General features: G+C 42.9%; 1 protein-coding gene across 4 annotated transcripts in view; it reads right to left on the minus strand.

The window, feature by feature from the left end:
• The window catches only part of LOC135216742 (uncharacterized), a 169,359-nt gene that overhangs the window by 70,738 nt on the left and 82,851 nt on the right, over window positions 1-15,770 (minus strand). The gene's annotated exons all lie outside the window — the stretch shown is intronic.

Here is a 15,770-nt window from a genome sequence, read left to right on the forward strand (position 1 = left end):
ATACTAACCACATTTACCCAAAATATGAAGTTTTCATACTAAAATTAATATTGTAATACGTACTTACCTGAACACCTGAATTAGCCCTGGTCACTGACCAGCCCAAACTATATCTCCACAAACTTACCCACAAAATTGGGTAAATTTTAACTGCCAGCAATACCAACGCTGCCGGTAAACACTGTCTACTGAGCTACCTGTACTAACGTTGGTAACACCGGTGGCAGGACCACCAACAGATTGCTCCCCATCCAATTGCAACAATCACTAATCAATGAAGAGGGGAGGTGGATGGGAGTCCTTAAGGTGTTCAGGTAAGTATTACAATATTACTTTTATTATGAAAACTTCATACTATTGCAATTCATTCCCTGAACACCTGAATTAGCCCGGTTAACAACATTTAAAAGGAGGTGGGCTCAATCTAATCCAGCCCGGCCAACTCACTGGACATACGCAAGTAACTCTGTTCCACCCACAATATATGTATAATGTAACTCATCTCTTTGCTCACTTTGTTAGATGAGATTGCAAGCGGAGAGAGTACCTCAACGACAGTCTCGTCAGTCATGTCTCGTCTCCATCCAGCTAACCTCCCATGGGGTATTCAATACCTCACATGTATGGAGGGGAATTGAAGCCTCCAATGTGGCTGTCTAGCCTCTCATGTATGGAGGAGGAGTTGTCTGAGCAACTCCTTCCAGTTCTCCGCTGAATACTGCAAATGACGAGTGCACTTGAAGACTAGAGTGTTTGACGAAGTTGTCCAGTCAAGCAATTCTAGCCTACCTACAATGTATTGACATACACCCAATGAGGAACTTTCGGCTAATGAACAAAAAACCTATAAGGATCTATAATAAAACCCCACCCACCACCTTAAAAAAAATAAAAACCTTTACAGGCAGTTCCCGGTTTACAACGGGTTCGGCTTACGACGTTCAGAGGTTACAGAGCTTTTCAATTATATTTATCAGAAATTATTTCCAGGTTTACGACGCATGTTCCAGGGTTACGGCGCCCACAACGCTGATCTGGCAGAAAAAAATGTTATTGTTATAATACAATTAACCCTCTTACGCCGATTGGACGTATTAAACGTCGAGTCAAAATGTCTCCCGTATGCCGATTGGACGTATCATACGTCGGCTCAAAAAAGTTTTTTTAAAAATTCGCGGAAAAATACTTTTAGGCCTACCAGCCGAAAACTTTTGTATCACGCGCCTTGGGGGATGCTGGGAGTTCACGAATCAAGGCATTGTTTTGTTTACAATCGCTACGCAGGCGCGCAAAGCCGCGAATTTCTTTCTTATCGCCAAAAACTAAAAAGTATCAGTGACACATCTCGGAAATTATTTCGTCACTTTGACATAATTTTTGCACCATTTTAAATTATCCTTTACATGAAGTATTATATATGAAAATGTGCGCAATTTCATTTAAAATACAACAAAAAAATACTCATGATTGTAGCTTTTATCAGTTTTGAAATATTTTCATATAAATAACGATAAGTGCAAAAATTTCAACCTTTGGTCAAATTTGACTCTACAGAAATGGTCGAGAAACGCAATTGTAAGATAAAATTCTTATATTATAGCAATATTCAATCATTTGCCTTCATTTTGCAACAAATTGGACGTCTCTAGCACAATATTTCGATTTATGGTGAATTTATGAAAAAACTTTTTCCTCACGTTCGTGCGATAACTCTTCCGATAAATTTTTTCGTGCGATTGTCCTAATGTTTGCACCCTTTTAAATTTGCCGTTACATAAAGTTTTATATATGGAAATGTGCGCAATTTCATGCACAATACAACTAAAAACAACCCATGGTTGTAGCTTTTATCAGTTTCGAAATATTTTCATATGAATAACGTTAAGTGCAAAAATTTCAATTTCTGTCCGGTTCAACTTTGACTCTACCGCAAATGGTAGGAAAAACGCAATTGTAAAGCTAAAACTCTTATATTCTAGTAATATTATTTCAATCATTTACCTTCATTTTGCAACGACTTGGAAGTCTCTAGCACAATAATTTTGCGATTTATGGTGAATTTCATGAACAAAAAAAAAAAAATTTTCCTTACGTTCGCGCGGTAACTCCGAATTTTTTTGTGCGATTGTCGAAATGTTTGCACCATTTAGAATTAGCAGTTATATAAAGTTTTATATATGAAAATGTGCGCAATTTCATGTAGAATACAACTAAAAATGATTGAAGGTTGTAGCTTTTCTCTTTTTTCGAAATATTTGCATATAAATCACGATAAATAGAAAAAAAACCACGTTCGGTCAAATTTGACTACCGAAATAGTTGAAAAACGCAATTGTAAGCTAAAACTCTTACGGCCTAGTAATATTCCGTCATTTTTCTTCATTTTGAAACAAATTTGAAGTCTCTAGAACAATATTGTGATTTATGGTGAATTTTTGAAAAATATATTTACCTTCACTCATCCGCTCGCCGATTCGCGGCCGCAAGTCTCCGAAATACGTACATCGCATTATCCTAATATTTGCTCCTTTTCATATTAGCCTTTTTATAGTTTCATATATCAAAATGTGCGCAAATTCATGAAGAATACAATAAAAAATAATTGAAGGTTGTAGCTTTTTCCATCTCCGAAATATGTGCATATAAATAAATATATATATAAAAATTTCGACATTCGGTCAAATTTAACTCGTCCAAAATGGTCGAAATCTGCAATTCTAATCTAAAACTCTTACAGTATCGTAATATTCAATCATTTGTCTTAATTTTGAAACAAATTGGAAGTCTCTAGAACAATATTTAGAATTACGGTGAATTTTTGAAAATAACATTTTTTTACGTCCGCACGTTACGAATTCGTACATCATTTTGCGATAATATTTTTCCGGTGTTGCTTTTATTGTTTTACTATGTATTATATATCAAAAGGATTGCAATTTAGTGTACAATACAACGAAAAAAAAATTAACTCGTTAGCTTTGACCGTTTTTTGCACAGCGTGATTTGAATACAATTATCTATGAATATTTTTTTTTTCGCAACCATATATTTACATATGATAATGATATTATTTTTCATTTCTGATGATTGCATACTAAACTTCAGGCAATGGAAAAAAAATGAGCCAAAAATGAACTCTTAATCTTTAAAACTAAGCGCGCTGTGATTTTTTGAAAAAATTATTTTTTCCGCTTCTGCGCTCACTCCAAACCGGCGCCGGCATACAGGAGAGGTTTTGATTTTTAGGGCTTCGGCGTAAGAGGGTTAAGTTTGTTCATACTTACCTGGCAGATATATATATAGCTGTATTCTCCGAAGTCCGACAGAATTTCAAAATTCGCGGCACACACAGTGGGCGGCCAGGTGGTAGTACCCATTCCCGCCGCTGGGAAAGGCGGATTATCAGGGGGAACTATTCCCCATTTTTCTTTTATTCATATTTTATCAGTGCCACTGTCTCCTGAGGGGAGGTGGGTGGGCACTTTAATTATATATATCTGCCAGGTAAGTATGAACAAACTTAATTGTATTATAACAATAACATTTTGTTCATGAAACTTACCTGACAGATATATATATAGCTGAATCCCACCTTCGGATGGTGGGAAGAGACAGAATAGGATTTTTGGGAAACTAAATTAAGTAGATGATATACATCTTGGTTCCTCACCTGTTAGCATAGCCGACTTCGTGATTACTGTCACCAAAGTCTGCTTCTGCGTTACTAGAGTTTGCCAGCGAGGTAGAGACCTGTAATGCTGGTGCGCTCTAGATGATCTGTCACGGGGGCGTGACCACAATGTGACTAGACCATATGACCATACTTCTGAGGGCAACGAAGCTAAAAACCACCACCTGACCTAACCTATCAAAGTTAGTTCCATAACTTCTAGGCTAAAGAAAAGGAACGCGCCTCAAGCGACCAACCCTTCAAAGTTAAAAGCACACCTATCCCTTTTCTATAGGATAGGATTCGTGTTGCTTGCTGCCCCCAATAATATATCTACGGATATGTATGGTCCTAGCGACTTACAGATCTCAAATGTCGTCTTCACATCCCGTCGGGAGTGTGAAGCGAACACAGAGTTGCTTCGCTAAAGAGTGGCACTCAGGATGTTACTGAGTGTCATGCCCTGTTGAAATGCTTCCGAGGCCGCCCCCTCACCTCTTGAGCATTCATATTAAGAAAAAATCTCAAATCTTTATGCAAACATAATGAATGAGACTTCTTAAAAGAACTCCTTGACTATAATGCCAGGGTGTTCTTGGACATGAACCAGTCTGGTCTTTTACGGAACACCGCAGATTGTCCATTGACCTCGACTTTCTATAGTTTTATCAGATAAAACTTGAGAGACCCGACAGGGCACAGGACTCTCTAATGCCCTTGCCCAATAATTTGTGCCATACCCTTGGTCTCCAAGCCTTCGAGTCAAGGGTTAGACAGGTTTTCGTTCTTATCAAGAACGGAAGGCTTAGAGGACAGACCGCATTATGTCCTTTAAAGCTAAACCTCTGATGATGGCTAAAACCTCACTAACCCTCTTTGCCGTGGCTAGAGCGGTTTAGAATGTTAGCCTTTCTGGTCACGTGTATTAAGTTCGCAGAAAGGATAGGTTCGAAATGCTTTTGGCATCAGAAACTCAGACTACGTCTAAGTTCCATGCCGGAACCTGCGATCCAGAGAATTTCAAGATCTCCCCAGACCTCAAGATCGTGAAGCTTTGTTGTTTGACAGAACCGAATCTCTGAGCCTAGAGGCCGTCAACAACATATTTGCATATTCTACAATAGTTAGGACTTCTAGCGTATCTCATACTTCATACGGAAAGATAGAACCATAAAGAAATTCACAGAGGTCGAGGTGGAGGAACAGTCATTTCCCTTCACTATCTCCAGAAACGGCCCCCGTCCGATTGAACACTGAAAATAGGCAGCACTGCTTTGCCTTGGCCAAGAGACTGCCATTAATCTTGAAGATCTTATCGCTTCTCGATAGTCTGAACGCCTTCAGACTCAGAGAGGAGAGATATTAGATACTTCACTAAGTGACGATGTTAGATTACACCGAGATTCTCTCGGGAAGGGTCTTTGGACAATTCTCTGAATTACCTGACCTCTGTGAATCCACCTCTTAGAGGCCAACATGTGGTGACTAAAGCTAATCCTCTAGGATCATGAATAATGGGAACAACTTAAGAGGAAGCTCCTTCGTCTTCAATATTACGAAAAACTTAACGAAAGGACGCCCTCAGTCTCTCCTCACTTTCGACATACTTCTAAGTGAGGATTACTCAGACGTCAGTAGTTGTTGCCTTCGATCGAGAAGACCCGCGACGGCGTGCACTAGTTTAACGAACCTCTTGAGGATCGTTACGTTCCGTGCCCAAGCCCATAACCAATTCTCTCTTCTTGAGCTATGTTCGCATCCAAACTCACCCTTCGAGGAACTGGAGAGCCGACCAATTTGGCTTCCATTCTTTCAGACAATGTGCCAGAACATCTGTTCCTCTGTTCGGATGTCTGGCACCCTCTCGCTATCACCCGAGGTGATCCTCAAGCCGTTGAGAGAAAATTAGAATTATTACTAGATCTTTTATGTTATTCCAATTTCTTCGTGAGGAAAAATTGTAGAGGTCGAATTGCTGTTTATTCAGGGAAAACAAGCTTCTCCAGCGAGGAAATGGTCCCCAGCAAACTCATCCATTCCCTCACTCAGCCTTGCTTCCTTCCCTAAATAAGGCTGCGCTTTGCATAAGCAGGAGAGCATTATTATAGTGCTATGCCGCGGTAGATTCGTACAGAATTCTCTGTTACCGTGCGGTAAACCCGCACCGAACAAGTATAAGAGATATCTTGTTGAAATTTTCTAAGTAAACGGAAGGCATGTTCATTCATGATTACTAGAAATTTCCTCAACCCGAGGCTAAAATCCATGATTGTAGGGCAGAGAGACGGTTTATTCAGCCATTCCCGCAAGGGAGAGAGACTAACCAACCGCGCATGACACCGAGCTAGCCGGTATCTGCGTAGATCACAGTAACGCAGCCTTGTTCATCGTCTCGCACTATCTGCCTGAGTTGCCAGCTACTCCTTTTACGAAGGGATAGGTATGAAATTATCGAGCAAAAGGAAACTCTCAAGCAGGCTATATTTAAACGAAACAAAATTCGCTAAATACAGAAGCTGAGTTGGTGTTGCAGTTCAATTAGAATACTTCTCGTCTAAGTCGCAATCCGTAGAATAACTAGGATATGCGCCTACCCCTCGGACAATTCACTGCTTAGTAGAATCATGTCGCGAGGTTAATATACGTAGTATATTTATAGGATTCTGAACAACGATCTCCATCCTAAATTCTTTCCTTCAAGAAAACAAAATAAGGATTGGAGATCGACCACCTTCGATCTCTATCAAAAAGAGTGAAGGAGAAGTCTTCCTCGAAGGAAAGCTTCAATGGTGAACAGAATACTATCTGCCTGAGATGCCAGCTACTCCCTTTACGAAGGAATAGGTATGATATTATCGAGCAAAAGGAAACTCTCAAGCAGGCCTATTTAAACGAAACAGAATTCGCTAAATACAGAAGCTGAGTTGGTGTTGTCGTAACAATACCTGAAGAGTTGTTCTTACTCCGAAAACTCTTGGAAGGTTGAAGGGAGTGTCAAATAAATACATTAGAACAACAGTTCTTTCGGCTTCTATCCGCAGAGGTAAATACGATATGCGTATATGACTTGACCCATGCGTTAGCAAAATGACGCAAAGATAAACTACGTAAGTATTGTAGTAATTTGAACATCGAATTCTCTACTACATCTTTCCTCGACGAGGAAGAGAGAAAGAAAGGAAAACGACTGTCCACGTTCTAATGAATGAGACTTTTTAAAAGAACTCCTTGACTCTTTGCCAAGACTCTTTGCCAAAAAAGAAAAGGAGTAATATTCGAATAGAGATCATCAAGAGAGAACAGAGGATCGAAAAGGACCGTTCAATGTTCTTATGATATTGGACATAAGACTTCCTGGATCTAGTCTACAAGTCTTTTTCTTACCTCCCCGGATGAGCCTCTGAAATGAATGAGAGCTCTTCCGAAATTTGTTAATGAGTTTATCCGCTTAAACGATAAAAACGTTAAAATCTATGTCAATGAGAACTACCCCATTTATGAGGGGTCCCCCACTTAAATGACAAAACGTTTAGTATCTTGACTAATGGGGCAAAACGTCCTGTTACTTGAACAAAACGATTAGCACTTTGCTAATAGGGAAAACCCTTTAACATGACCGAAATAAAGTCACCCAGGAATCCGAGTATATAATCTTCCCGATTCTCAGAGAAATCGATGAAGAGGAAAGAGGGATCGAAGAAAAAATTCGGGTATGTCTCTCCGCTAACTCCGAATCCTTTTAAAAAAATTTGTAAAGGAATGTCCTGTGGAGAGTCCTGAAAAAACCTCCTCTTGACGAGCGTTTATAAAGCGTCAAGCGTCCTAAGAAACGTCCTGAACAGCAAATAAGACGCCTTCTACAAGTCTTTTCTCTCGCAAAGCGTCCTGCCGAGCTTCCACTGAAGCGTCCTGGCGAATGTCCACAAAAGCGTCCTGCCGAGCGTCCTCAAAAGCGTCCTGCTGAGAGTCCTCAAAAAAACGTCCTGCGTAGCTACGAGCGTGTCTGAGCAGAGAACACCAAGTCTTCTGAACGACGTTTCAGAGAGGAACTCGTTGAGCGCCCTGATGCATGCAAGGCCCGCCAAGAGGCGTCCTGGCGAGCGACCTTGCCAACATCTCAATGTTATGACGAACCGCGTTTTGCGTATGACGTTGAATATTTTCAAGGGACGTCCTCATGCGAGTCTCCATGGAGAGCCGCACGCTGCTCCTGAAGTGTGTGAACACTAAAGGAAGACGTATGGCTTTCGTCTTCAAGACGGGCCTTAAAGACCTTCATACATTCTTACAAAGACAGTGGCCGCCTGTGCGACAACTTGCGTCTTAGTAATGCCAAAGAACATCTCCAGAAACGCACTCAGCAAAGGAACGCCGAGCTTCCGAAAGACACCCTCGCAAGGTGCTTGCCGAGCGTCCTGGAGAATGTCTCTACTTATCGGACGTCGAGCACCTCCAAAAGCTTCCTCACGTCTAAATTGCCCTTCTTATGCCGAACCAGAGACATAAGTTGTTTGACTGTGCAAAGCAGCTTGCCGGACGTCAAACTTATCAGCTTGCTTTTTCGAAGTAAAGCGAACGTTACATAACGTATACGGAGCGCCATGAGGAGAGGAGACGAATACTGAGTTGCTCCTCCAAAAGGTGGAATCTAGAATGTCCTTGATTACCAAATTCTTTTGGAATGCTAGCGAGGTTGAAACAGCTTCATGAGCGTTCACTCGCAGGAGGCTCAAATCACTCTTCTGGCAAGATGAATGAGCCTCCTTAATATGTCCCTTAGGAAAAGAGCCAGTGCATTCTTCGAAAAGGGTAAATGTGGTCTCTTCCTGAGCACCATACATTACCCGAAGGACCTCTTACTTCCTTCGTTTATGTAAATAAAATTCGAGAGCCCTGACAGGGCACAGGACTCTTTCATCCTCTCGTGACGAGAGAGAGGAACCGTTGAAGCGTCCTCTTCTCTAAAGCTTCTTTATGGGGCGCGAGTCCTTCCGAGAGCTCCAACACCCTGTGTGGGGAGGACGCCTCGGAGGACGAGAAACAATCCTTCAAGATTCGTGCACGTGCTCGATCTTCGGCAGCCTGGAAGCGACAACAGGGACCTGCCGAAAGGAAGCCAGATCAGCATGAAAAAACCCGTAACCCTCCTTCGGCTTTTGACATGCCCTCTCCTGGTTTCCTGGGAGTCCGACAGAGGTCAGGCATTAGAGGCGTTATGGGGCCCGATTGACGTTCCCTCCTGCGAGAGAGAGGAACGTGAAGCGTCCTCTTCTCTAAAGCTTCTTAGAGGGCGCGAGTCTTCCAAGAGCTCCAAAACCCTTCGCGGGGAGGACGCCTCGGAGGACGAGAAGCAATCCTTCAAGATTCGTGCACGTGCACGATCTTTAGCAGCCTGGGAAGCGTCAACAGGTCCTGCCGAAGGGACGCCAGATCGGTGGGGAGCCCCCATAACCCTCTTGCGGCTTTCGACATGCCCTCTCCCTGAGTCCTGGAGTCCGACAGAGGTCCAGGCCTAGAGGCATTATGGGGCCGATCTGACGCCCCCTCCACAACACAAGGGCACTACACTTCACAACACTGATTGGAGAGCGAGCACTTTAGTCTAAGATTACTTGATGTAAACCTCTAGCAGACACTTCTTCTAGGCCCGTAAGCCATACCACAGGGTTAGGCAAAATAAAATCTACAGGAGGTTAGAAGGTTCATTATTTCTAACTTCTGTTTACTGTGGAGGAAAACTCCTGATTCTAACACGCTCTAAAATGCGTACATGAATCCTCCTTCTTCCGTAATCAGTCACACATTACACTAATTACATTGAACTTATGCAATGAAAACATGTAAACGTCATATATACTAAGCGAGTGTCTACCGAAAGCTCCGGTAGCCTCACCTTACCCCATGCAGACAACAAAGTCTGAAACTAGGCTAACTAGCTTCAGACGTCAAATGCAATAAAAAAATTTACGATAGCGTATGCCTAGCCACAAATCCAAGTCAATAATCAAAAGAATAATTAGGATACTTAAGCGGCTAATGAAGTTTCAAAATCCTAGGCGGAGGTCTGTAAACAGTTGTTTACCGACCGGCGACAGAAAAAATATGAATAGAAAATGGGAATAGTTTCCTGATATCCGCTCCTCCCAGCGGCGGAATGGTACTACCTACCTGCCGCCCACTGCGTGTGCCGCGAATTTTGAAATTCTGTCGGACTTCGGAGAATACAGCTATATATATATCTGTCAGGTAAGTTTCATGAACAAAATATTACTCAAAAAAGCAAAATAATCAATATTTGAAGTTTTTTTTTCATAAAAAATGCAATAAGAATGCAGTTTACATAGTTTTTAATGCACCCAAAGCATTAAAAGTAAAGTTTTCTTAGGATTTTTGACAATGTTCCAATCCAACTTATGGCGATTTTCAGCTTACAATGCGTCCCAAGAACGGAACCCCCATCTTAACACGGGGACTGCCTGTACTTCCCATGCGAGAAAGAATTACCTAAGCACTGCATTTGCTGCCATAAAAGGGCCCAACGAGTAACCCTCCACCAAAGAAAATTTAATGTCTTTCGGACAGAACGACGTAAAAACTGATACAGACTTCCATGTGGCCGCTTCTAAAATAGCTGATACCTAAAATTCCTTAAAAATGCCGAAGAGGTAGCTATGCCCCTAATATTAGGGTAAAAAACCGCATGGTACAGGGGTGGACCATGTACGATCAATGTGTACAACCCCAAGAAAAGTACATTATAACGCGTCCTGACACCGGAGTAGAGGTCTTTAGCTCCGTTTCTCACCAACAAGAAGTCGCGTCTGATGCCCATCTCCGATGTCAGGACGCGTTATAATGTACTTTTTTTGGGGTTGTACACATTGATCGACATGGTCCACCCCTGTACCATGCGGTTTTTTACCCTATGTGCCCTTGGGCGCGATTCACAACCGATTGAACTAGAAGAGGTAGCCTGAAAAATAACCTACCGCAGAAAGAAGCTAGTAGCATTCCTAGAAATCGGCCTTGAAGGGTTTTTCAGAGAGACGAATAAAGTCCGGGGATGCGGCAAGAGCGTAGCTGTACGGGAGGGACAAAATAGACCTTAAGAGCCCTAACCGGACACAGATGCATTTCTAAGGCATTTCCCCCACCCCCACAAAATCCTCTAACAGGAAACCTTTCAGGCTCTTGGCAGGGGAATATTCTCTGATTCAGACTTTGCAACAACCTCAGGCAAGTATAAAAAGGTAAAATATCCTTACCTGAGAATGTTACTACCTGGCCACTGCCTGAATCTCTCCCACTCTTTTGCTGTGGCCAGGCGAAACCAGGAACAAAACTTTCTTGGTTAGATCTCTCAATGATAACTCCTCCAAAGGCTCAAAACTCAAAGAACTCAACAGACTTACGATCGCCGCTAAATCCCACAAAGGGGCCCGAAGCGGGATCACCGGACGCTCAATCCTGAAAGACCTTAGTAAGCCATGCAAAATTCAGTTATTTGACAACTCCGGAAGGTGGAATCTGAACGTATACCCGGCAATAGTCGAGTACAACTTTTTGGATTTCCTGAGGAATAGGAGGAAATCAGCCACTTTCGCAATTGTAGGACGAGAAATACTGTGCCCTTCCTTCCTACACCAGTTACGTTACATGGCCCATCTCGCCTCATAAAGTCTTCTGGTTGATTTCCTTAAAGGTGTCGAGCCATTGCTTGAGAGCCCCTTACTACGAGCTGCTCGCTGGATAGCCTCCAATCAGCTAGCTTCAGCACGCGGAGGTTCCGATGATAATAATGAAAACGTGGTTGTTTGAGAAGATCCCTCCTTTCTGGAAGGATCACAGGGGGCTCCTCCATCTCTAGCAGATCTGGGAACCATGGTCTCTGGGGCCAAAAAGGAGTTATGAGAGTCATCTGCGTGCTTGTGCTGTTCCTTAGCTTTATCAGGACATGATGAATCAACCTGAAGGAGGGGGAAAACATACACCTGACTGTTGTCCCACAAACGGAGCATTGCGTCTGTCCCGCAGGACATGGGATCCACTACTGGAGAGAAGTAAACCGGTAGACAGAAATTTAACCTTGTGGCAAACAGGTCTAAAGTAGCTGCCCATTTCCTTAGTAAAAGATAGACTTCTTCTTGGGCTAAGGTCCACTCATCCCCAAGAACTTCCTGAGACCGACTCAATGCATCTGCTAATACAGTGAGCTTCCCCACAACAAACTGGGAAAGAGAAACTCTGTGGTTCTTGCACTAGTGAAGAATCCTTTGTGCTACAAGATTTAAAGTTGATGATTTTGGTCCTCCTTCTTTTCTGAGGTATAGTAAGGCTGTAACATTGTCTGAAAAGAGGTCTACTGTTTGCCCTTCGACTGCCTCCTCTATTGCTCTTAACTCACAGAAATTGATCAGTTCCTCCCGATCCGGATCCCTCCTAAGGCCCTTGGCCTGAGCATCCTCTAGGGTTGCTTCCCAACCCTGATCTGAAGTATCTGTATACAGATGAACGTCCGGAATTGGGAGGACTAGACTTACACCGTTGGTCAGATGATGTTCGTCTGACCACCACCGAAGATCCTCTTGGCAGGCATTGTCCTTGACTACCACTGTGCTCTCTTCCAGAAAGTTCCAGCGATTCCTGAGACGTGCCTGCAAAGAGCACATCCGAAGACAAAGACCCCAGAACTAGAAGGCAGATGAGACATTCTACCCAAACAAGCTCTTCCACTCACTCACTGGTTGAGCTCTGTGAGACATAAAACTTTCCGGCTAACTCAGGATGGCAGGAAGTCTGAAGGATGCGGCAAGAGCGTAGCTGTACGGGACAAATAGACCTTAAGAGCCCTAACCGGACACAGATGCATTTCTAAGGCATTTCCCCCACCCCCACAAAATCCTCTAACAAGGAAACCTTTCAGGCTCTTGGCAGGGGAATATTCTCTGATTCAGACTTTGCAACAACCTCAGGCAAGTATAAAAGGTAAATATCCTTACCTGAGAATGTTACTACCCTGGCCACTGCCTGAATCTCTCCCACTCTTTTGCTGTGGCCAGGCGAAACCAGGAACAAAACTTTCTTGGTTAGATCTCTCAATGATAACTCCTCCAAAGGCTCAAAACAGTCCAAAGAACTCAAACAGACTTAACGATCGCCGCTAAATCCCACAAAGGGCCCCGAAAGCGGGATCACCGGACGCTCAATCCTGAAAGACCTTAGTAAGCCATGCAAAATTCAGTTATTTGACAACTCCGGAAGGTGGAATCTGAACGTATACCCGGCAATAGTCGAGTACAACTTTTTGGATTTCCTGAGGAATAGGAGGAAATCAGCCACTTTCGCAATTGTAGGACGAGAAATACTGTGCCCTTCCTTCCTACACCAGTTACGTTACATGGCCCATCTCGCCTCATAAAGTCTTCTGGTTGATTTCCTTAAAGGTGTCGAGCCATTGCTTGAGAGCCCCTTACTACGAGCTGCTCGCTGGATAGCCTCCAATCAGCTAGCTTCAGCACGCGGAGGTTCCGATGATAATAATGAAAACGTGGTTGTTTGAGAAGATCCCTCCTTTCTGGAAGGATCACAGGGGGCTCCTCCATCTCTAGCAGATCTGGGAACCATGGTCTCTGGGGCCAAAAAGGAGTTATGAGAGTCATCTGCGTGCTTGTGCTGTTCCTTAGCTTTATCAGGACATGATGAATCAACCTGAAGGAGGGGGAAAACATACACCTGACTGTTGTCCCACAAACGGAGCATTGCGTCTGTCCCGCAGGACATGGGATCCACTACTGGAGAGAAGTAAACCGGTAGACAGAAATTTAACCTTGTGGCAAACAGGTCTAAAGTAGCTGCCCATTTCCTTAGTAAAAGATAGACTTCTTCTTGGGCTAAGGTCCACTCATCCCCAAGAACTTCCTGAGACCGACTCAATGCATCTGCTAATACAGTGAGCTTCCCCGCAACGAACTGGGAAAGAGAAACTCTGTGGTTCTTGCACTAGTGAAGAATCCTTTGTGCTACAAGATTTAAAGTTGATGATTTTGGTCCTCCTTCTTTTCTGAGGTATAGTAAGGCTGTAACATTGTCTGAAAAGAGGTCTACTGTTTGCCCTTCGACTGCCTCCTCTATTGCTCTTAACTCACAGAAATTGATCAGTTCCTCCCGATCCGGATCCCTCCTAAGGCCCTTGGCCTGAGCATCCTCTAGGGTTGCTTCCCAACCCTGATCTGAAGTATCTGTATACAGATGAACGTCCGGAATTGGGAGGACTAGACTTACACCGTTGGTCAGATGATGTTCGTCTGACCACCACCGAAGATCCTCTTGGCAGGCATTGTCCTTGACTACCACTGTGCTCTCTTCCAGAAAGTTCCAGCGATTCCTGAGACGTGCCTGCAAAGAGCACATCCGAAGACAAGACCCCAGAACTAGAAGGAAGAGGGAGACATTCTACCCAACAAGCTCTTCCACTCACTCACTGGTTGAGCTCTGTGAGACATAAAACTTTCCGGCTAACTCAGGATGGCAGGAAGTCTGAAGGAGCCAATCATTGAAATACCTCCTCATCCTGAATCCTCGACAATGCATTATAGCAGAAATTGGAGACATTACCCTCGTAAACACCTGAGGTGCTGTAGTCAGACCAAAGCAGAGTACTTTGAACTGAAAAGTTCTGGATGGATCTGAGAACCGAAGGAACTTGCCATCCAAGTACCTTAGGAATTGGAATAAAAAACTTTAGACTAAAGGCCAAGCAGTCGGGACAATGAGGTAATTCAGAACTGAATGAGAAACAAATGTAAAGGTTTTAAAGATGTATCAAGAGGAAAATCTCAGTTGCACTATGAAACAATTATTAAGAAAGGGTGGAAAGCAATAAAGAAGAAAGGTAATATGAACGGAGGTAGAGTACAAGAATGAACAGGGGTTGCAGCTAGGGGCTAAAGGGGTGCACTTCCCCTTACAGGGCACTCCATTTGGCAAGATTTTTTTTTTTTTTTTTTTTTTTTTTGTCTGAGGGGTGCATAGAGACAGTACAACCTGTGATAAAATCATCACAGGTCCTAATGAGAAGATCCAATGACTTGTTGGTAAAGTCCCTCCAGGAAATGAGGTAAAGGTAGTCTGGTTCAGGGAACTCTTGCCTGGACATCCTAAACAAGGGATGTAGAAGTCTAAGGCCAAATCATGCCTAAATCAAACACTACAAATAACAAGTGCTGAAAACCCCAAAACAAAAGTCATTCACACAAGAAAGAATTATTGCATTGCCTCAAACACACCCATAATGACAGCGTGTGTAACATGTCTGTGCAACGTCAGACAAAGAGAAACTGACGCTATGCACTGTGTGGGTGGCCACACACCACAAACTCCTCACAAGGAAGACAATCAACTTTAAAACACGGTTTACAAGCTTCAATCAATCACAATTGTGCCATATGTACATCCACTTACACAAACAAGGGTTTATATCCTCATAGGAGCAAAAATTTTTCAATGAAAAACTAGCTTCCATTAGCGGATGGACATGCTCACACGAGGTTGTGTCATTATTTCTATAGTCCATAAATTCACTAATGGCACCTTTTAGACTAACTAAAATCAACTGGGCAGGTCAAAAGAGAATTAGCTGGGATCTTGACTTCAAAGGAGGATGTAGTGCCTCTTTATCTCACATGACATCTTTTTATAAATTTGCTCATAAATATACCAAAGGCTGCTGTTGGTTTTAGTTCTTATCTTTTATGATAGGCTAGTATGTCTATTATAAAGGTAATTTTGCAAATAAATAGAAAACCCACGTATAAATCCAAAAAAGTTATGGCACAGGATATTGGTACGGCAGCCGTATCCCTGATTGCGATAGATATTGGTATGGCAGTGAATTGCGCATGCATCAATTTCAGACTTCCTGCCATACAAATAACATAGTGTAATGGGGGAATGTCACATTCTGTCATTGGTGCCGTATTGCGCTATTGACTTGCTGTAGGTATGGCAGTTTGCTAATCATGCAGCAGTTGCCGTACACTGTTGCTAAGAGCTATAGGTACGGCACTAGAAGATCAGCAACAGTAGTAATAATAGTCGAACT

The sequence above is a fragment of the Macrobrachium nipponense genome, chromosome 6 (genome assembly GCF_015104395.2).
Source record: "Macrobrachium nipponense isolate FS-2020 chromosome 6, ASM1510439v2, whole genome shotgun sequence".
NCBI classification, from domain to species: domain Eukaryota; kingdom Metazoa; phylum Arthropoda; class Malacostraca; order Decapoda; family Palaemonidae; genus Macrobrachium; species Macrobrachium nipponense.